The sequence below is a fragment of the Canis lupus genome, chromosome 22 (genome assembly GCF_003254725.2).
Source record: "Canis lupus dingo isolate Sandy chromosome 22, ASM325472v2, whole genome shotgun sequence".
Lineage (NCBI taxonomy): Eukaryota > Metazoa > Chordata > Mammalia > Carnivora > Canidae > Canis > Canis lupus.
This window is the reverse complement of record NC_064264.1, coordinates 4,698,681-4,721,001: the sequence shown is the minus strand read 5'-3', so window position 1 is coordinate 4,721,001 and position 22,321 is coordinate 4,698,681. Positions and strand designations below refer to the sequence as shown.

General features: G+C 44.8%; 1 protein-coding gene and 1 long non-coding RNA gene across 5 annotated transcripts in view; both read left to right on the top strand.

The window, feature by feature from the left end:
- Positions 1 to 22,321, top strand: part of LRCH1 (leucine rich repeats and calponin homology domain containing 1) — a 205,983-nt gene that overhangs the window by 10,522 nt on the left and 173,140 nt on the right. The window lies entirely within an intron of this gene.
- The window catches only part of LOC125753374 (uncharacterized), a 38,911-nt gene that overhangs the window by 8,835 nt on the left and 7,755 nt on the right, over positions 1 to 22,321 (top strand). The window contains exon 1 of the long non-coding RNA XR_007405057.1: positions 1 to 22,321. This exon is cut by the window's left edge and continues 8,835 nt beyond it. This is a non-coding gene — a long non-coding RNA (uncharacterized LOC125753374).

Sequence of the window (22,321 nt, the reverse complement as noted above, 5' to 3'; positions counted from 1 at the left end):
AGGTACCGCCTGGCCTCGGGGTCCCCTACGATGATGTCATGGTTTCCTTCGGTAAAATGAATCGTGGGAAGCTGTGGCACAGGATTAGAGCATCGTGCCGTGACTGGTGTCCCTGGTCTTAGTCTGGGCTCCACCGGGAGGGGACTGGAACTTCACCTCCCTGTACCTCAGGTCCCTCAGCAAGAAATGGGGAATAATCATCAGAGGATTGTTGCGAGGAGTAAACGAATATCCGTGGAAAGTGCTTAGTTCAATGCCTGGCGTTGACCTTGCCCATGATTATTTATACTCCATTATCTTTAGACAAGGGATTCAGTCATCTAAAGCACACAAAGACTAAATTCCTGGAAGTGTGGCGACATCGTGAAGTGACTTGAATACCCAGAAAGCTTGAGCCTCCACGCTTTCGCCATGTGCCAGCCTCACTGATACTCTGGGACAGTCTTCGGAAGACGGTGGAGTAGGTGGTATTTGTTATTCCGGCTCTAAATAGTCCGAGCTAAATTACACGTGAGGAAGCCCCGCCTTTCCCTGGGTTGTGTTGCTAGTGGGTGGGTTGAGCCAGGACCAGGTCTTCTGAGTTTTTATGTCCTTTCCATTCGGTCTTTGATATAACTGTGTTCTTAGGTCTGATTTGATCTTACCAGGTCAGAGAAATCCCGAGGGGGGACAGGCTGATGAGAAGAATGAGTTCAGGATGCTCCCAGCGAAGGATGGGGGACCCTATTTCGGTGCCACGCTACGGTATTGAGGCCAAGAGTCTAGGGACCAAGGCTTGTTTTCGGCCTCAGGGTGAGAAGGGTGGGAAATTGAGAGGGAGGCCTCAGGTTTGTCATTTGTTAGACGTGAAAATGCTCTTTATTCCTTACTATGAGAAACGAATACAAGACCCATTGGGTGAGTGAGCATGTAGTTGTTTACTTTCTAGAACATTCTCTTTGTAGTACAAGTATTTATATTCTGTAAATTGTTTTATTAAGTAATAATCATTGATTTGATTTCTGAAAATGTATTTTATTTTGCGTACAGATCCTCCAATACATTAATTAATTGCTTTCGCAATCTTACAAATGAGATTGAACAGCAGCCCATTTTGGCTAAAATGGCAGCACGGCTTATGGCTAAGTAACCAAAATTTTTTGTGTTGATGCAAATTGATCCAATTCAAAGGAATCTGATTGTGCAATTGAAGGCAGATAGATACCTCTTTGTGCAGTTCCCTTGGAGGTGTGGATGATAATCTCTGTCTGCATGCAATTTTAGGCAATTATGCTTTTTTTTTTTTCTTTCCTGGTCTTTAGAAAGCCTGGATAAATCAAAGTTAATTTTAGTTGTACCAGTCATTCCCGTAGTTATAGTCTTGCAATAAATTCTAGCTGTGGTTTGTTCAGATATTTACAAGTAATGCTTTCTTGTATCTGTGCAGCACTTTAAAGGGCACTGTGCTGTGACTTTATGAGAGCTAATGTGCTAAGCCTGATCTGTTTTATGAAATTCAGCTGGTGGCTGTAAAGACTTGCTTTTGCTCCCCTTCTACCCCCAAAGTCCTTGATATGTTAATGAAGACTTGGTCTCTCGATATGAAATTTGCACAGTGGGAGTTCTGAGGTAATATGCCCTGATAGAGCCCCAAATGTCTGCCCCTTAGAGAGTGAGGGACAAAGATAGGATAACCCAGCTAAGTGCTTGCATAATCAGGCAGCCTGGGTCTTTTCTAAAGTGGTTTCTTAGTTTCAGTGTCTCCGACCCCTTCTCTCCTCTGGCAGCCGGGCAGCCTTGTTTGTAATCTCTTAATACCACACGGTAGATTGGGTTGATGAGCCCCATCGGTTTTGGATGAAAGACCTCAGCTTTCAAACATATCTTGTGACATGCAACACTCTTTCATTTTTTTGGAGAGAACATTTGGTCACTGTGGACATCACGAGATGTGCTCTTAGAGGATGATCGTAAGTAGCACCATGCTAAGTCCAGTCTGGTTTATACCTCTTGCCCTGGCTTGATGAACCATATAGCAGCTCCTGATTTGTATGATAAATCATATGGTCGCTCCACTCGCGTGAAACCACAGACACCATCTTTTAAGAATAAACTCAAATGGAGACGAACGAGGTAACTTGCACATCACCCTGCCCACCCCCACCTCCCACCCCCCACCCCACCCCCCGCCAGTTAGTATCAGATCAGGTCTAGAATCAGAAGAGCTTATCCTGGCCATCTCTGTCTACTTCCCATACTGCTGTCCTTTGAAGGAATGGCACTGCTAGGCGAGTTTCTCTTTTTAACACTCACACCAAGAAACCCTTGCAGGAAGGTGTTTGGCATTCGTTGTTAGTTTTCATGGACCAAATGCAGTAGTCATTTAAAAATTTGGAAGTAGAGCCTAGAAAGGAGCCTATGCAAACTGTAGGCATGATTTGAATGATGATAGTAACACAGACGTGGAAAGCAGACAGGAAGCGGGGACGGGAGGTAGTAGGTGTGATGGAAGTCCGTCTTGATTGTTAATGTTGAGTGGCCAGGTGTGTGCGCCGGTCAGCGCTGACAAAAAATACCCTTAAAAATGGGGGCGCATTTGGTATAGAAGTTACACCTTAGTAAAGTAGACCCGTTATGCACCTTAGAACGTAGACCATTTGCCACATTTGTTTTAGTTCTCCGCACGCTCGCTCTGTATCCCTGATTGACAGACTGCTCTAAAGCCCAGAATAATTGGGGCTTTACGGCTGTATCATTGCCTACTGTTAGAAGACTGATTATTTCTATCGTAGTGGACAGATCCTTTGATCTCCATTTTCTCTCTTTTGAAACTGCTTGTTAATGGTCTATATAGTCATGCTAATAAACTGTTCTAATTTACTTATAAGTGGCATTTTATTTTAGTGATGGTAAACACTGCTGAGTCAGGTTTTCTAGGACCACTGGGATGATGATGTTGGTTTATGAGGCCCAAGGCCCAGCAGGCCTTGGTTGCGCACCTCTCGGGCACCAGACACCACGCAGACAGACTCCCATCCTGCTCACCTGCCTGTGGGGTAGGTGTCACTTACCTGAAATGCCATCAAGTACAGGAACTGAGGCTCCTCGAGATTAAGCAGTTTACCCGAGATCCCCACCTGGGAAACGGAGGAGCCAGGGTTTGAATCTCAGGTTGTCTGACTCTAAAGCGTTTGCCTTTCCCACCAAGCACATGGTCCTTTAGAAAGAACCACCTTTTCCCGGAGGACGTAGAGCACGGTGGCTCTTCCCTGGCTGTCGCCTGTAGCACTGGGGGTGGCCTGCCCTTTGGAGGTCCTGCGTCACAGCTGTGCCCGGCCCCTGCCGGCCTCCTCCCGCCGCTCTCTCCTGCCTGCCCACCCGGGTCAGCTGCCTGCCGGCAGAGCTGATGGGCCTCTGGCATCTGGCGCCACCCTGCTTATCCCACTGGCTTTGCCTCACACCCTCCCCACGGCCCCTGGGGCTCCAGCTGCCTTTTCCTGTGCTGTCCCCATATGTTCTGGGTTAAGCGCCTCCACTTTGCCTTTGATCATACCTTTGCTCTCCTCTCTGCATTTGCCAAATAAAATAAAAACAGAAAACAAAACAATAATAATAAAAAAAAAACCCTCCAGTACTCCGGTGCCTGTCAAATCTTACCTCTGGCCTCTTCTGGGATGGCCCCAATCCCAGCCCCCCACTCCCTGTGCACCTCTGTCCTTTCCGAACTTCTCAGACTTTGGGTCTGAAACAGGTGGTTCAGGTGGGTCTGAAACAGGTCTGATCCAGTTGTCCCTCAATTATTCTTTAACTTTACCCTTTCTTTCCAGTTCATAACAGTAAGAATGATAATTGCCTTATCTATTGAGTCAGGTATTGTGCTGTGCATGTCAGGTGGCTTTTCTCAACCAATCCTCTCCAAACAATGTCAGGACATAAGTATATGTTTTCTCCTCATTTGGCAGATGAGAAAATCGAGGCTCAGAGAGAAATGTCCAAGCCCTAAGCAGGGAAACAGATTCAAACCCAGGTTGACTTGAGGGGTCACATCTTACTCTTTACTGACTCCTTGCAAACTCCTTGAAGATGCTGGAAAAGAAAGGAAAAGTGACATTTCCTGCGCCTTTACTAAGGGCATGGCAGAGAGGAGGTCAGCTCATTTCCTCACATGATTTTTTACACCAGTGCTAAAAATTCGATTTATGGTCTCCAACACTGAGGCTCAATTTAAATAATTTGTTCCGGGTCACAGAGCTGATAAGCGGAGACATCAAAATTAAACCAGGTCTTTCTGCCCCTAGAGATGCACGGCTCTGTGCATGAGCAACTCCACCTATATTTCTTTAATTCTCAACAGGGCCTTTTATTTCTTTTTTTATTCTCTCCAAGGCCTAGCTATATATTAGTGAAACTTTTCAATTAGTTATAGGTTGATTGAAAAGCACAAACATTCCCTTATTCTGTTGGAGAAGCATGAGCAGCTAAGGCCTCTTCCAGTAGGGAAGGGTGGAACCCACAAAGTAGTTAGATTTTTAAAAGAGACGACAGAAGAGCAAAGATGGGGTGGCATTGAGTCTTGAATGGCCTGGCAACCCCAGATAAAACATGTTTATCTTGGGAGATGTACTTTATGCCCTTCCTGACTTGTACCATAGTGGAGCAGGAATGTCTAATATTAAAATTAAAAGTTAAAAGATGGGAGAAGATGACTTAGGATTTCTGTTCAAAGTTTTAGGTTGCTGTGTTGTTAGCCTACTCTGGTCAGCCTGCTTCCCCACCTCTTATCACCTTTCTCAGGGACAGAATTATAAGCTAATGGTGCTTACCTAGGGCGATGGGAAGACAGGTCTGCATCGGGTCTGGTTCCTGGATCTTGGAATTTGTCCTCCACTCTCATTCCTCTCTGCAGAGCGTTTCTGTTGAGTATGCTACATGCCAAGAGAACAGTTGTCAGTGGTATTCACAGCGATGCGTGTTAGTCTGAGCGCCAGAAGAGGCTCAAGTGCAGATTTTTGAGTGATGGACGCCAACTCTGTCTTCCACACGTGGTCTTTTGTGCTCTGGGTATTTGAGAAGCGCTGGCTGTGGGCACTGGGTTTTCTCTAAGTGCTCCAGGTGTGTCATCTCCCAGGGCTGTCGAGCCCCTTAGAATGTGGATGATCTGAGAGCATTCCCAGAACGAAATACCAGAGTGCCCGGATCACCATGGCTCTGCCACTGGCTTCCATCTCTTTTTTGCTGTGACATTCCAAGGGGTTTAGAACCATGGTAGCTATTCAGGTAGTGGGCCTGGAGATCAGGTGATGGGGTGTGCACAGTGGCTCCGAACCGCGTTCACAGCATTCGAAGTTGGGGTTCCTCCTTTTCTGCCTATTGGCTTTGGAGAAGTCACTTGGAAAGCCCTACCCAGTACCTATTTCAGAAGGCTTTTGGAAGTTGAATGTCTAAGGAACAAACACAGAGTGCCTGGCCTATGAGAAACACTCAGGAACTGTTAGCTATCATTATTAGTTTCTTTTTTGTTTGCTGCTTTTTTGTCGATCTCTCCTTCCATCATCAAATGCTGATAGACACCTTGTTCTTCCTTTTCTCTCGTAACTAGTATTCCTCATTCCCATGGCCATGTCTAGCCCATGGTAGGATCTTAGTAAATATTTGAGCTCAACAAATGAATAAAGTGGACAAGTCCATGAATGCCAGGCTCCAGGCTGGATGCTTCATATATAGTCGTAGAATGAGCGTGGTATCCGCCTTCATGAAGCCGCCAGTTAGTCTGGTGGAGAAGAGGCTGGACCAATGGTGATGAGTGACACGCAGGGAAAGAACCAGGGGAGGCTCTTCTGGGTGGCAGGGGGTAGTGGCATTTTCTGACCTCGTATGGTTGATGGATCAATGGGGCACCTTCTTCTCTTCATCCATTTGAAGACTTAAAATACTTATGGGTCCCCCTTCCTGCTTTTTAAAGCGTTTCTATTGCAACTATTTCGTCTCCTCAAACATATAAACCAATTTTGTGCGTGTCCTAAAGTTTTTAAAAGGAAGGCAAACAAACGCCAACGATTTAAAAGATTTTAGAAAGTCAACCAAGTAACTTAAAACTGGTGATGATAAACACTCACTTGTTTACCTTTGGTTGCTTGGAATTAATTTTTTTTTTTCCATTTTGGTGTCTGGGATATTTATTGGCCTTTCTTCATCTTTTCCTTGTTTGTTTGGATAAATTCAGCCAGCAAAATTCTTTTTGGCAGCAGGAATGATAAAAGATTCTGGTTAGTTTTAGGGATGAGATTTACATTAAATATTTACAAGTACATTTTTTGACTGTTAGAATAACAGGTTCTTTTTGGCCAGTGGAAGCGGGTGAGATTACTGAAAAGATCAAACCAAAATATGCCCGATGGACTAGAGCCACCTTCTTGTCTGAGGCGGAAATCCTTGACAGGCTCCTGGCTCTGACTGACCTCAGGGAGCCTAGAACTGCTGGGAGGCTCTGTGCTGCTGCTTCCCCCCCACCCCGACCCCGTCATCACCTGCACGACGAAGTGTGTCCTCTGCTGCAGGTTAATGATCTTAGAGGGGTGAAGTTGAAGCTCAGCTATGCCCTCCAAACTCTGGTGGAGTTGCCTACCATGTGGCTTAGCTTCACACAGCTGTGAGGTGTGGACCCCACCATCTAAATAAAGCATTATTACTCGGCCTTGTGGTTAGGGTGCTAGAACCATGCTTGGAGGGCTTTTCCTCCCTATACTCTGCACACAGAAGGTTCTCTGAGTTGAAGGAGACATGGCACCATCACATTAATCTGCAAAGCCAAAAGCTGTGAGATGGGTGCACCTTGGTCCATTTGACCTGAATCGAGGGACACAGAAACGTGCTTGATTTATAGAAGTACATCATATATTCTTTCTGCTTGACTTTTTCACAAAATGCATGCAGGGAGCTCTTTTTGGCTGAAACCAAAGATGAAGCTGGCTACTGAGCCCTTGAGCTCCTGCCTCTGGTAGAGTAGGGAGGGAGGGCTTTGGGAAATTCAGAGGGAATGAACATGATGAGCAGGAGTGAAGGAGGAAAGCCCTGGCCGGAATGATACAAAACAGCACATCATCTGAGAGTAACTAATATTTGACTTTAGGATGCATTTTTATTTTTGGCAGTGGGTTTGCGTCCTGTGTTCAGCCTGGACAGACATTGGACTTAGTCGGCATTCCTGAGGCATATGCTGATGATGGCCAAAGAAAGTGGCAGCTTTGAGGCGTGCTGGTGACCAAGGGAAATCCATCTGGAGTAGACATTTGCCATGGGCCTTGTGTTCATGTCATGTCTCCCTAAGCCAGAGAAACAAGAACTGAAAGGCACTTGTAGTGAGGTTCTCACGCATAGCAGCATGTTTGTTTTGTTTTTGTTTTTTTAAAGGTTTTATTTATTTATTCCTGAGACACACACACACACACACACACACACACACGCACACACACACACAGAGGCAGAGACACAGGCAGAGGGAGAAGCAGGCTCCATGCAGGGAGCCCGACACAGGACTCGATCCCGGGACCCCGGGGTCATGACCTGAGTTGAAGGCAGATGCTCCATCATGGGGCCACCCAGGTGCCCAAGGTTTTGAGTTTTAAATGTGGTCAAATTTGGTGCCCCTTGAAAAATTGGGGAGCATGCTGCTTCTCTTTGGATGTTCTCAGCATGACCTCCCCCCCTCCCCAACATGCACACCAGCCAGAAGTAGAGGCTCCCTCATGGTCCCATGGAATTTTGTACTTTCCCTTTATTATTGCGACATTCGTTGTATTATGTTCTTTACTTCTCTGTCCTCAGCATCCCAGCACAGCCCTAGGCATTTGTGTTAGTGTTCCATTGCTTCATAAGAAACCACCACAAAAAAAAAAAAAAGACACCGCCACCAAAAAAAAAAACGTAGTTACTTAAAGCAACGTAACACTTATTGTTCCCAGTTTCCCTGGGCCAGGAGTTAAGGGCACCGCTTGGCGGTCATCTGACTCGGGTCTCACAAGACTGTCATCAAGGTGTTGGCTAGGGCTGCTCTTATCTGAGGCTGAGTCCTCGTCCAAGTTCAGGAGACTCTTGCCAGAATTCAGTTCCTTGTGGCTGTAGAAATCATAGAACCCATAGATTTTTTTTTCTTTAAGAGAGGGTCCCAGTTCCAGTCCTTCTTGAAAAAAGCATTGCCTGGTGAAGTCGGGCCTCTGTTTATGAACTCACAGTCAACCAGTTGGGGAACTTAATTACTGTTGCAAAAGCCTCCTTCTGTGTAAGGTAACGTAATTATGGGAGTGATGACATCCCATCGTAATAGCAGTCAAGGGAAGAGGCTTATACAGGGTGTAGACGACGGGGTGAGGGGAACAGATATCTTGGGGGCCATCTCAAAATTCCGCCGACCAGAATGAATACCCAGTAATGTTGAAAGTGAATGAATAAGATGACTGCGTTCTGATGGATGGCAGCACAGCAGCCAGCTTTGGTGAAATGAGTGAGAGAAGGTTTTGGGGTCCTTACGGCAAAGTGCTGCTGCAAGCAGTTTCTTTATCACCAGGGAGCTGTTTCCTGGCATCTCTAAAGGCAGAAGCAGAAGAAAAGAAACAGCAAGAAAGCAAGGAAGGAGCAAAAGGAAATCACATCCTGGGCTGATGTCAGGTGGTAGTTCTGAGCTCTCCCCACCCTCCAGGCTGCTGACGGTTAGGGTTGGTGGGAGACCAAGAGCTCTGGGTGCCTCCTCCGTCCTGCCCCAGGGCATAGCCTTTGTGGATGCAGCAGGGTGGAGGCGGGAAAGGGAACCCCACTCCCCCCGCCACGGCCCCCAATAGCTTTGCTTTTTGTTTCCAGAGATGGAGTCTCTGCCTTAGGCTGAAATACAAACCCAAGTCTTTTTATTCCATCCCTTTATAACCACATGCACATGCGGTATCCCTCGGAATCCTCCTCCAGCAGTGAGATGCACGAGGTGTGGAGAGGAAGCCTTAACTTCCAATCTCCCGGCTGCGGTTGGCTTTAAAAAAAATCAAATTGAACCATAGCTGTCTGTGTTTAATTTGGAAGAACAGAAAGGATGTGTGCTCTGTGGCGCCCACGTAGCATAAAAGTCTCCATGACATCATACCACTGTGCCCGGCCTCAGAAGCTTCCCGTGCAGACAATGGCCCTGCTTCCCCGACAGTTCCCAGGCATGGGTGCCACCTTGTGTAAACACTGCTGTTTTTAGGGCATCGCCGAGGCAAAAAGGATGACACATTAGTAGCAGCTGGAGGATCTCATTAAAATGGGGAGGAAAATATGAAGACTGGAGCCTGGTTCATGTACAAACAGTAAAAGAGTCTTTGTCTCCTCTGATTAACAATTGGCTGCATTCTGATCGCCTTTCTGGACCGTAAGAACCAGCGTTGCAGCCGGAAGAACCGTTGTCTTTCTCCTTGGTTTTCAGATCTCTTAATCTCCTCCAAAATGACTGTGCTGGGTCCTGGGGACTCGGCTGAGCACTGAAATGGGGTGGTGGCTGGGCTGCGGGACCCCTCGGAGTCACTGGGTCGGATTGGGCCACACCTGCGTTAGATGCAGTTAGATGGAGGTGGAAGCAGGTGGAAGCAGGGCCGTGGCCCTCCTGCTGAAAGGACAGGGGAGCACGCTGTGGGGGAGGTCTCCCGGGGGGAGCAGAGGTTGGCCTTCTCTTAGGGTTGTTGATGGTTTTAACTGATAGGGGCCACACTGCCTTCCCCAGCTCTGCAGGGAAAACCATATGCCGCCGAAAGCAGCTCACTGCCTCCTGCAGAGCATGATTTTCCCAGGTGTGTGGGTGGGGGGCGTGCTGTGGGCAGGGCAGGGGCTGCGTCTGTTGGAATTTATATGTAGACCTTGGAATAAAACCAAAATAGGCCAAAGGACTGTTCTTTTGAAACCTGGTTCAGCTGACTCAGCCGAGCAGGAGTGTCGTCATGTGCTTGACAGCAGCGTCTAATTATGGGGCAGCACTTGCAGGCTGGACCGCCCCTGGGTAGGAACCCATGGAACACAGCTTAACTCTAGCCTGGACCGTCGCTTGTCATCCGTGATCTTTTTTTTTTTTTTTTTTTTTTTTAACTCATCAGAGAAATAGGAATCATAGTGAAAGGTGGCTTTTTAGAACCCTGCAGAACGAGACACTAATATTAGGTGGATTGATAATGCGCTGTGTCTTTTTAGGCCCATGCTTATTTTTTCTCTGTTGGGAATGGTGATTCTGTATATGCTCACTTTGTCACTAGTGAGGGGGAGAAAAAAAGAAGATGATCTTTCTCTGTGTTAATCACTTTTCCCGGCTGAGTTGAATAGAGGATAAAGCTGGCTCCTTTTTTGGGGAGTTCACTATCGACCTGATGATGTGAACAATAAAGAGGTGATAACACCTCCATGATCACAACAGAGTAAATACCCTTTAGTTTCTTCCCTGAATTACCTTACCACTTTTCACCACCTTCATGCCTTTCAGAGTCCGTTTTTCTGCAGACTCATTGAAAGGCAGCTGCCCACTTTGTCCTGATGTACCTGAGCCATGTGAACATCGAAATAATACAACGTTGTGTAGTTTGCTGTGTAATGGGTCCATCCCTCAGAAAGGCAGGTCTGGAGACTGGCTTCCTGGGCTGAAACCCCTCAGGCAAGTGGGGTGTGGGACAGGGGAAGCTCTTGAAGCATTTTGGCCTGAACGTTACTAGCCCACGGCTTTTTATTATTATTATTTTTTAATGGCATTTGTTCCTTTCTTAGACTCCCGTCCTCCTGTCTCCCATTTTTTTTTTTAAGATTTATTTATTTATTTTAGAGTGAGAAGGAGAGAGGGCACAAGTGGGGATGACAGAGGGAGGGATTGAGAATCTCAAGCAGACTCCGTGCCGAGCGCGGGGCTTGATCTCACAACCCTGAGAGGACACCAAGAGTCGTCCGCTTAACCGACTGAGCCATCCAGGTGCCTCTTCTTAGTCTCCAACTTTTATTTTATTTTATTTTATTATTTTATTTTATTTATTTTATTTTAATTAATTAATCTCTTAAAAGATTTTATTTATTTATTCATGAGAGACACAGAGGGAGAGAGGCAGAGACACAGGCAGAGGGAGAAGCAGGCTCCATGCGGGGATCCTGATGTGGGACTCGATCCCAGGACTCCAGGATCACACCCTGGGCTGAAGGCAGGCGCCAAACCGCTGAGCCACCCAGGGATCCCCAAGAGAGAGTTTTAAAATGACTTCTATCACCTGTAATCAAAGTATAACCTGACTATGGATGTATCTAAAAATGTAAACTAATAAAAAGAGCACTGGTTATTTTACTTTTTCTTATAGGGCCCCTTTCTTACCTTCTTACTGGAATCCTCTATTATCAGAATGGGATATGAAATCCTACAGAGTGTAATTTGCCCCTTGCACCTTAAACAGAAGTTGAAATAACGATAGCAAAACATAAAGGGTTCTGTGCTGTGTTGTAATGCCAGCACGTAGGGGTAGTGCACACTGCTTTGTGCTCCAGAGGCACTGACATTGGAACTGGGGACACTTACTTTTTGATCTGGGACAAATCTGTAAGATTGATAAATGACCTGTGAATTTATATTTGCAGCCTGGCTTGGAAGACGAGCTCGTTTGTGAGACCAAGAGGAGAGTGCCTTCCTTTTTTTTTTTTTTTTTTTTTTTTTGCCATTATCGATGCTGTTAAGATGTGGATTAATTAGTGCAGACATGATGATGGGACCTAATGTCGCCAGAGAAACATCTCTGACACGCAGTGGACCAAGATCGGAGGGCTTAAACGCATTTCAGTGACATTGGAAAGGACCGAGCTTTAGGGCCAAAGCTCATTCTACCAAAGAGGAGCAGAGCACAAGGGAATTGGTAAAAATTCCAGTTTCCAGTGCTGGGTCATTTCTTTCTTTTTTTTTTTTTTAAAATTATTTATTTATTTATTCATGAGAGAGAGAGAGAGAGAGAGGCAGAGACCCAGGAAGAGGGAGAAGCAGGCTCCATGCAGGGAGCCCCACGCGGGACTCAATCCTGGGACCCCAGCATCACGCCCTGGGCTGAAAGCAGGTGCCAAACCGCTGAGCCATGCTGGGTCATTTCTAATGAAGCTCTAGGAAAGAGAATTTGTGCACAAGGGCTGACGTTAGGCCTTCATTATTATTATTATTATTATTATTATTATTATTAATTATTATTATTATTACTAGCAGCAGCAGTAGCAGTATAGTGATGCCTCAGATACTGAAGTGTACAGCTGGAACTTCTCCTTTTGTTAATACATGGATCACTGACTGAGCTTCTAGATTGCTTTGCCAGTGGGTCTGGCATTCACGAGATTAATGCAATCAAGTAAAACACCCCCCCCCCGTGGCGCTGTTGTGCTGGCGAGTGGGTTCGTGTGCCATCTCCTTCCTGACGTTTAGAAACTTGCAGGTGGGGTTTTGGTGGGTCCTTCGGCCTCCTTGTCTCTTTCATTGCCTTAATGGACCCCACTGCAGCTAGGGAGCTTTTGCCTCCTGCCTCTCACCCCCTGCCCCCCAACCCTTGTGGAATACAGCACTGACTGAGCCAGGAGCGTCATAGGAAAGGGCTTAAAGGGAGGTGTGGAGGGGCTGGGGGGCCAGGGACAGAAATAAATGGCAAAACAGCAGTAACACCAAAGGGATCTGGGAGTTGGGGTGGAGGCAGTGGGCCCACAGGATCTGGGGATGGGAACTGAGCGAGGGCGGTGTGGTGAGACTTGCTGCACCCCCCAAACGCATGCCCGTGCCACGCCGGGCTCCAGGCACAGGGGGTTTGTTAGTTCACCCGAGCCTCACGGAAGTCCCACAAGGCAAGGTACTCTCGGGATCATTCCCGTATTAGATGCGAGCAATCTGAAGCACCCAAGAATGGGCAGTTCTACGGGGGTGCAGCGGCCCTTTCAGGGACCCCAGTCTATGCCCTTCTCTGTTCCCCTGCACTGAACAACGCGGAGGGCAGAAATCACCACCGAGGGCCGCTTAGCCCTTCAGAGTTTTCCACCCACCCTCCTGCCACCCTTTCATGCCCACGTACTCCTTTTTGTTTTCTCCTCCTTCCCACAATGTGGTTGCCCTTCCTTTATACAATCCTAAAGAAATCATAATTAAAAAAATTTTTTTTTTTTTAAGAAAGTGGAGGGTCTGAGCAAAAAGCTGCTCATTTCACGGGACCCCAGCAGTTCTAAACATCCGAGTGTGTTGTAGGACACAAAGGACCCTCGTTACCAGGCTTTTCCACCAATGGGAGAACAGTTGTTGCTCTCATCTTTTCTATCATTTCATCTTTCTAGGGGCCCAGAGATTGCTTCTGAGCTCTGTTAGATGTGCTAACGGGGGGATGAGCGTGGTGGTGTGCAATGGAATTAGACGGTCAGTGATGTCAAGGCCTTCACCAAGGTGGTCGGGCTCAGGGAGAAAGGCTCTACCCTCTACCCCAGCTCTCCCAACAGCTCACCCCGCAGAGACTCGCTGTCTCAGAAAGAAAACAAACGACAGTTTCGTTTAGTCAAGGGTGGAGCTGGGAACCTAAGACATTTCTCAAAAATATATTCCCAAGAAATCCGTGTTGATCAAAGCCAGAAGCATCCAGCGTGTCTGTTCGCGGCGATCTCAAGGAATATCCTGCTACAGATTCTCCAAAGACTGAACGTCATAAAATCACAAAGCTCTTCTTTATCTTTTAAAAGTCTATCAAGTCTCACCTTTGGCCTTTCATTCTGACAGCTACAGAGGCAAGTCCATTCTAGTAGCTTCCTCTGTTTTAAAGGTGTTGGTGACGTTTGCTGTAACCCTGTGCCCCTCCTCCACCAGCTAAGTTAAAAAGCACTAATATTCTGCTCTTTTCTGGATGCTAAAGAAACACAGCCAGTGAGACTCCTGGCCAAATGCGAAAGAATGGATTGATTTCGCTGTACCAGGACATTTTTATTGCCAAATTAAGTCAGTGATTTATATCATGCGCTGGAGGTCTTGGTTGGGGATAGGGGAGGGTAGTTTTGTCCACCTTCTGTGTCTCTCACCTACCTTCCACTCTTCCATATGGAAAGCTTCTAAATCAGAAGCCACTCGTGAGCTTTTGGCTCCAAAAGTGGCTTCGGATTCCTGGCTGCACGTGTAACTGTCAGTACCCGCTTCTGGGCAGGACATCCAGTTTTTAGATTCTAGGCAACTCAAGGTCATGAACCCCCCCTAGGTTTCTCTTCTGTTTCATAGAGCAGGTGTTCGCGATGTGATTTGATCTGACTGGATTCCTATAAACTTTTAGATTTTATTCTATGTATTTATTTGTTAGAGAGAGAGAGAGAGAGCGAGTGTGCAAGCGCACAAGCAGGGAGAGAGGCAGGCAGGAGGAGAAGCAGGCTCCCCGCTGAGTCAGGAGCCGGATGCAGGATTTGATCCCAGGATCCTGAGATCATTACTTGAATGGAAGGTGCTTTACGACTGAGCCACCCAGGCATCCCTGGATTCCTACAAACTTTTGACTTTATTTTTTTCCTTTTATTTGTGTTACTTATTAACATTTCAACCGATATATATATATATATATATATAAAATATGTAAATATGTAAATATATATATATAAATATATATATATATATAAACAAACCAAGATTTTTAAGCTGCATGGAGTCAAGAAAGTGATTTTTTACATAGTGCATTTTCCCTTTATAGAGAAGAATATTTTCTGGGTATTTTTTTTGGAGATGATATAAATAGTAGTTAAGGACCTGACCTTTGAAGTTTCTTCTTCTTCTTAGACAGATCCTGACCTGGCCATTAGCTAGCTATGTGGCCTCAGGCAAGTTCCTTAATCTTTTTGGGCCCTATTTTCCTATAATGCAAAATGGGGATGTGAAAAAGATGCTGGGAGATTTAAAGGAAGAATCCACCTAAAGCTCAGTATTTGACAGGTACTAAACATCCAGGAAATGCAAACTAATATTATTATGTTTCTATTCGTTGTTATTTTATAGATTTTTAATAGTAAAGAAATAGTAAATAGTAAAGAAGAGGGTGATACATGTAGACCTATACACTGAGTTTTTAAGTAGAGCAACCAACTAAAACAGTGGAATCAAAGTCTTATTAATCAGGGGTGCCTGGGTGGCTCAGTCTGTTAAGCATCCAACTTTCTTTTTTAAAGATTTTATTTATTTATTCATGAGAGACACAGAGGGAGAGAGAGAGGCAGAGACATAGGCAGAGGGAGAAGCAGGCTCCATGCAGGGAGCCCGACGTGGGACTCGATCCCGGGTCTCCAGGAACATGCCCTGGGCTGAAGGTGACGCTAAACCACTGAGCCACCCGGGCTGCCCAGCATCCAACTTTTGATCTCAGGGTCGTGAGTTCAAGCCCCCACGTTGGGATCCACACTGGGCTTAAAGCCTACTTCAAAACAAAACAAAACAAAGCCTTATTAGTCAAAGGATAATTGAAGAAACCAATGTTTAGCCTAAACAAGAAAGAAGAAATGTAGAAACTATGGTAACCAATTTCCAATATCTCAGGGGAAACACATGCCTTTTATTAGAAATTCATGTTAACTCTCAGAAAGACCGCGTGAGATTAGATAAACATTGCATTTGTTAGTAAAAAAAAAATTAATCTGTCTGTGACTTTATCCAAAGTTTGTACGACTCTGAAATTCTAGGCAACGGGACTTAAAAAAACATAAGGATAATTAAGACATTTAAATTATGGTCTGTTCAGTTTACCACTGGGGTAATTGTAATTTTAGTTACAGAGTGGCTTTCTTCCAGGCAACCTAAATTTCCTTGCACACATAGCCTCATTTCGTCCCACAGCGTGCTGCGTTAGTCTCATTTTTTCACAAATTTATTTAAGATTTTGCCCCACCGAGGTATGGTGGGTCCTTGGACCAGCAGTTCCAGCATCACCTGGGAGCTCACAGGGAGAGGCGGGCCCAGGCTCCCCCCAACCCAGATCTCCCGAATCAGATCTGCCCAGCTGTCTAGACTGTGTTGCTGATACACCTCTACAACAGAGGTGCCCATTCTTTTCTTTCTGAGGATGCTGCAGAGTCCCCTCGGCCACCATAGGAACTCTGCGGGTCCCTGCAGCCTGCGTTCCTCCCGTTAGGCTGCTTGACTGTGCCTCTGTGTGCTTCTGTCCTTTGAGACTTTGTCCCTTGGATTTCTTCCTAAATGCTCTGAACTTCCTAGCATTTTATTTCTTAGTTTTAACATGGCATTTCAGTCTGGTGACAATTTTATAGTCAGAAACCACATGGTATCTATTTAATAGTGTTTTATGAAGTACCACTTACTGTGAAAAGAAGTGGATCGTCCTGAGATGAAGCTATATGTAAAGTATGGGTGGAATTTGTGTGTCAATTGGGAACTGATGGGCAAGTATATTTTGGTCTGCTATAAAAGTTTCTCCCCAAACTGCCTCCACAACAACGAGGCAATGAAAGAGCAGAGAATTCTCAATTTGCTTCACTACTGAAAAGAAAAGGGAAATTTATGGGGTAATAGTGACATTGAGAAGAAGTAGTTCTGTAAGAGAACTGCAGTTTTCATCAGTAACTAGAAACATTTCCAGCTCTTACAACGAACGGGTGTCTTTTTCTCTTATTATTAGAAAGGTTTTAGAACTAAATGAGTAGGAACAACTTGGTACAATTTCTGACATATAGTTGAAAACATTTTCTTAAAGATTTTATTTATTTATTCCTGAGAGACACTTGGAGAGAGAGGCAGAGACACAGGCAGAGGGAGAAGCGGGCTCCCTGTGGGGAGCCCGGTGCGGGACTCGATCCCAGGACCCTGGGATCACACCCTGAGCCGAAGGCGGATGCTCAACCACTGAGCCTCCCAGACATCCCCAGTCCAAAACATTTTGAATCTACTTTTTAAGTAAGATGTTTTAAAAGCAGTTTTAAAAGCACTTGTACTTCTGCTACTCATAAGAACACGTGCAGCATTTCTGTAATTTGCAACCATGTTGTAGTAACCAGCACAATCTAAAATTAGTTTTAGTTTCCCTGAATATGCTTTACCGACATATGGATCATTCACTCAAATAATCTTCATTCTTTAGGTTACATCTTTTTTTGTTGTTGTTGTAACTGGATTTACTGGGGATAAGAATGAACATTGTCATTTCCCCCTCCTAGGACACTGGTATGATAAATGTAATTGCAGTGCTAAGAAATCCTTTCCAGCTGAAGAACAAACCACAGAGACTGTGGTTTAAGTCTTTGTAAATGTTTTTTTTTTCCCCCTTTATAAATTTAAACCATACATTCAGATTTGGTTGTGCTTCGCAGGTGTCTGTTTTTAGAGTTTTCTCAATTAGGAGAACTCCCCAGGCCAGTACTGGGGGGGGGGGGGAATACACTTTAAAATTTATTTTTACTTTTCATTTTGAGTCTTGAAGCCCTAAAAGCATCATGCATTCTTTTCACAGGCCCTCGCGCTAGGTTAACGTGTGTATTGGTAGCCTAGCATCTAGAAATAGCTTGACCTATAGGAGATACAAAAAAAATGATTGTAAAACTAAAGGGAGGGGAAGAAAATGACAGACAGGAGAAAGACCAGTGGGTAGGACCGCAGAGATGGCACATTTTGCTAAATTCAGTGTGGTATTTGTTGCTTGGGGAGCCTTAGGAAAGGCCACACATGGGGTCCAGGGCTGCCTGTCACATGTGGTTGGCGGCTGGGAAGAGCCCCAGCAAGGCTGAGGACAACTTCACTCATTTGTTTGTTCTTTCAGCCAGCTTTGATTGGCTTCCTTCCTTCCCTAGCTTTCAGGAACTGTGCTGGTGCTGCAGTAGTAAGCGTCAGGGATTAGGCCAGCGTCCTGTGTCTTTTGTCCTCACCAGCAGCTCTCCCCTAGCATCCTATCTCCCTGAGCAGAAAGGACTGTTAGATGTTTTGTGTAGATGTGGTTCCAGTTGTCTAGGATTTTGTTTCAGCTTCAAAAGAGGAGGGACAGTGATTCTCCTTGGGTCTCAGTATCTTGATCAGGAAATTGAAGAGTAGGCCTCGAAAGACCCCAGTCATCTCTTCTCGCCGAGGCCCTTGAGATGTGTGTGTGGTTTGCTAAGGATCAAACAGCTCCTGTGACAGATATGAGTAGAAGCTCATAAGTCTAGACTTTTCTTTACCAATCCAAGTCGTTTGCATTGTAAGTCTTCTTTTTTTTAAAATTTTTATTGGTGTTCAATTTGCCAACATATAGAATAACACCTAGTGCTCATCCCATCAAGTGCTGCCCTCAGTGCCCATCACCCAGTCACCCCACCCCCCACCCACCTCCCCTTCCACCCCCCCTAGTTCGTTTCCCAGAGTTAGGAGTCTTTATGTTCTGTCTCCCTTTCTGATATTTCCCACTTATTCTTTCTCCTTTCCCCTTTATTCCCTTTCACTATTTTTTATATTCCCCAAATGAATGAGACCATATAATGTTTGTCCTTCTCCGATTGACTTATTTCACTCAGCATAATACCCTCCAGGTCCCTCCACGTCGAAGCAAATGGTGGGTATTTGGTTTCTAATGGCTGAGGAATATTCCATTGTATACACAGAACACAGCTTCTTTATCCATTCATCCTTCGATGGACACCGAGCTCCTTCCACAGTTTGGCTATTGTGGACATTGCTGCTGTGAACACTGGGGTGCAGGTGTCCCGGCATTTCACTTCATCTGCATCTTTGGGGTAAATCCCCAGCAGTGCAATTGCTGGGTCGTAGGGCAGGTCTATTTTGAACTCATTGAGGAACCTCCACACAGTTTTCCAGAGTGGCTGCACCAGGTCACATTCCCACCAACAAGGCAAGAGGGTTCCCCTTTCTCCACAGCCTCTCCAACATCTGTTGTGTCCTGCCTTGTTAATTTTCCCCATTCTCACTGGTGTGAGGTGGGATCTCATTGTGGTTTTGATTTGTATTTCCCTGATGGCCAGTGATGCGGAGCATTTTCTCATGTGCTTGTTGGCCATGTCTATGGCATTGTAAGTCTTCTAACAACAGCACCCTCAGCACTCTGCTTGCTGAAGGTTAAAGCTCATTTCCATCCGCCCTGATTCTAGAGAAGGGTGGAGCCATGGCCTTGGGCGCCATCTTTGTTCTTGACTTTATTTATGTGCCCCACTTTCTGTAGTTGTGGAAGGGCAAATTTCGGTAGAGAAAACACAAAGTTATGCCTCCTGCACAGGCCTGATAGGTTGCGTCGTGAATAGAGTGTGCAGACTGTTTTACTGATTAAGTGAAAAAATACTGAGGCTTGATAATTGATTTTTGGCGTTGATGAATGAAGGCAGATTGGACAGCCCTTGAGGACACTCCTGATAACCTTGGAGTACAGGAGAGGCATTTTAGAAGAAGGGTCAGAAGAAAATTAATAAGGATGTTGGAACATATTGTGTGGGTGCCTGAGAGGAGATGTTTGACACAAATTAAATTTTAGATTGTCCCTGATTTATGAATGGGTCTCCTAGTAAAGGCTCTTGTTCTTTTCCTTTAGTGACATTTATTAGCCAGGAATTAGAGGCAAATTTCAGAGTTCAGTCGTCCTCCCTTATCTGCAGTTGTGCTTTCTCCGTGGTATCAGCCGCCAGCATACCACGCTCCAGAGGCAGACGATCCTCCCTGTGACACACTGTCAGGAGGTCAGTAGCAGCCTAACGCCGTGTCGCTGTGCCTACGTCGTCCACCCCGTGTCACCTCATCGTATAGGCATTTTATCGCCTCACTGCATCACAAGAAGGATGAGTATATACAGTAAGATCTTCTGAGAAGAGCGAACACACGCTCATGACTTTTATTACAGTGTATTGTTGTAATTGTTCTGTTTCATTCTCAGTTATTGCTCTTCATTTCTTACTGTGTCTGATTTAGAAGTTAAACCTTATCACAGGTGTGTACGTCTAGGAAAAAAACTCAGTATATCCAGGGTTCAGTACTATTTGTGGTTTCAGACATCCACTGGAGGACTTGGAAGGTATCCCCCCACAGGTAAGGGGGCATTAGTGTGGCTTATTGTTTCAGTGGTGGTTTCATAACAAGCTTTTAGAGATGAATGTCATTAAATGCCACCAGCTTTGTGGTTGAAAAGTTGAAACAGATCTGCCCTTTCTTGGGGCATCTGTGACAGAATTCACTCGAAATCACAGTCTTAGTATAGGTTAGGGTAGGGAGCTGTGAGAAAAGGTGAAAATCTGTGTATCATGTTATTCCTCACAATGTATGAAGTTAATAATCTCTCTGCTTCCTCTTCTCAATTGCTGAAATTAATTTTAGGGTTTCCATTTCATTTTCAGTACCACAGAGTATTTCAGAGATGGTGAGGCTGTGATTATTAGCATTATGGGGATATTTAAATACAATTTAACATGAGAAAAATCAAAGGAATGCACAAATTTACATAAATCCAGCCACGTATCTCTGATAGAGAATTGTGAATGTCAAGTTATTTGATCTTTCGTGGCTGACTTACCTTGGAACATTTATATTTACAACATGCTGTGCATCAAAGTGTGAAAACCAGAACCGTACAGTTCCATTATCATATTAAGTTATAAAATGTTTTTTATTTGCATGGTAAATCTGGGATAGATTATAGTAGAAACTCCCACAAATCTGAGAGACTGAAAGTGGTAGCAGTTTTCAGAGATAAATCAGTAACCTATTCATCTGATTACACATCTCTCTGCTGGTTACATGATAAATAATACAGAACTTTCCTTTTTTGAGTTTCACTCTTTTGAGTTTCCCTATAGACGTATTTACTTTATTTTGACTTGTGTAAGGTCTTAGCAGCATTTCTCCCCCAGCTCCCCACCTATCTTTTTACTATAAAAACGTTCAAACAGAGATATTGAAAGAATAGTACACAGGGGTGCCTGGGTGGCTGTCAGGTAAGGATCCGACTCTTGATTTTGGCTCAAGTCATGATCGCAGGGTTATTGGTGAGATCAAGCCCCACCTCGTGCTCCATGCTTAGCGTGGAGCCTGCTGGGGTCCTCTCTTGCCTTCTCCTGCCCCCCACCATGTGTGCACATGTACACGTGTGCTCTCTCTCTCTCAGAATTTAATTAATGAATTTTAAAAAGAAATAATAGTACACTGAACATCTACGTAGGTACTGCCTAGATTCATTCCTTAGCATTGTGCTGCATTTGCTTTGCATGTGTGTGTGTGTGTGGGGAGGTGTTTGTATGGATGTGAGGGTATATACATATACTGTGCATATTGCTGACCAATTTGAGCAAATTGGGGTAAGCAAATATGATGTGTATTCCCTACTTTCTTAAACATCTGTCTTCTAAAAAAGGACAATCTATATAACCACAATAAAATCTCAAAATATGAAAATTAATTTTTCATGACATCTGATATTCAGTTCATTATCAGATTTCTCCAGTTGCCTCCAAAATGACTTTTATGACTGCATTTTTTTCCCCTGAACTAAGAGCCAGTCAGTGTTTGTTGCTTTGCAATAATGTTATGACCCTTTATTCTAGAATCTAGAACATCCTCTTATATTTTCTGTATGATATTGACTTTTGAAAGAGACCAGGCTGCCTGCCTTGGAGAATGCCTCACATTGAGGATGTTTCTGATGGATTGTTTCCCTTGGAGTCCTTCATTTATTTCCTACAAACTGGGAGTTTGGCAAAAAGTTTGGAGGCTATTTTTCTTTTCTTTTCTTTTCTTTTCTTTTCTTTTCTTTTCTTTTCTTTTCTTTTCTTTTCTTTTCTTTTCCTTTCTTTTCTTTTCTTTTCTTCTTTTCTTTTCTTCTTTTCTTTCTTTTTTTTTTTTTTAAAGATTTATTTTAATGAGAGATAGAGAGAGGCAGAGACACAGGCAGAGGGAGAAGCAGGCTCCCAATGGGGAGCCCAATGCGGGACTTGATCCCAGGACCCCAGGATCACGCCCTGAGCCAAGGGCACATGCTCAACCACTGAGCCACCCAGGTGCCCCTGGAAGTTTTTTCTTTTACCCTTTTTGGGTAAAAGTAGGGCAGAGGAGATTCCGAAAAAGTGAATGCTGTATTTTCAGAACAAATTTTTTTAAAACCCAGGCCTCTGTCATAGTGAGTAGAGTGGAGAAGAATAATGGCTTTATTGTCATCAGAACTTGTAAGGTTCTGATTAGAGTCTCTTCCTTATTTTCAAGGGCCTGCAGGAAAAGTCCCTTCCTGTCTCCTCTCCTTTGCGCTTCCATGGCACCTGGAGTGTGTATCACCAGTAGATCGTTTTTGTACAATGTGGCAGCTGTCATGTGTACTTTTTTTTTGTCTTGCATCCAGCTCCTGAGATCCTGACAGCAGGAATG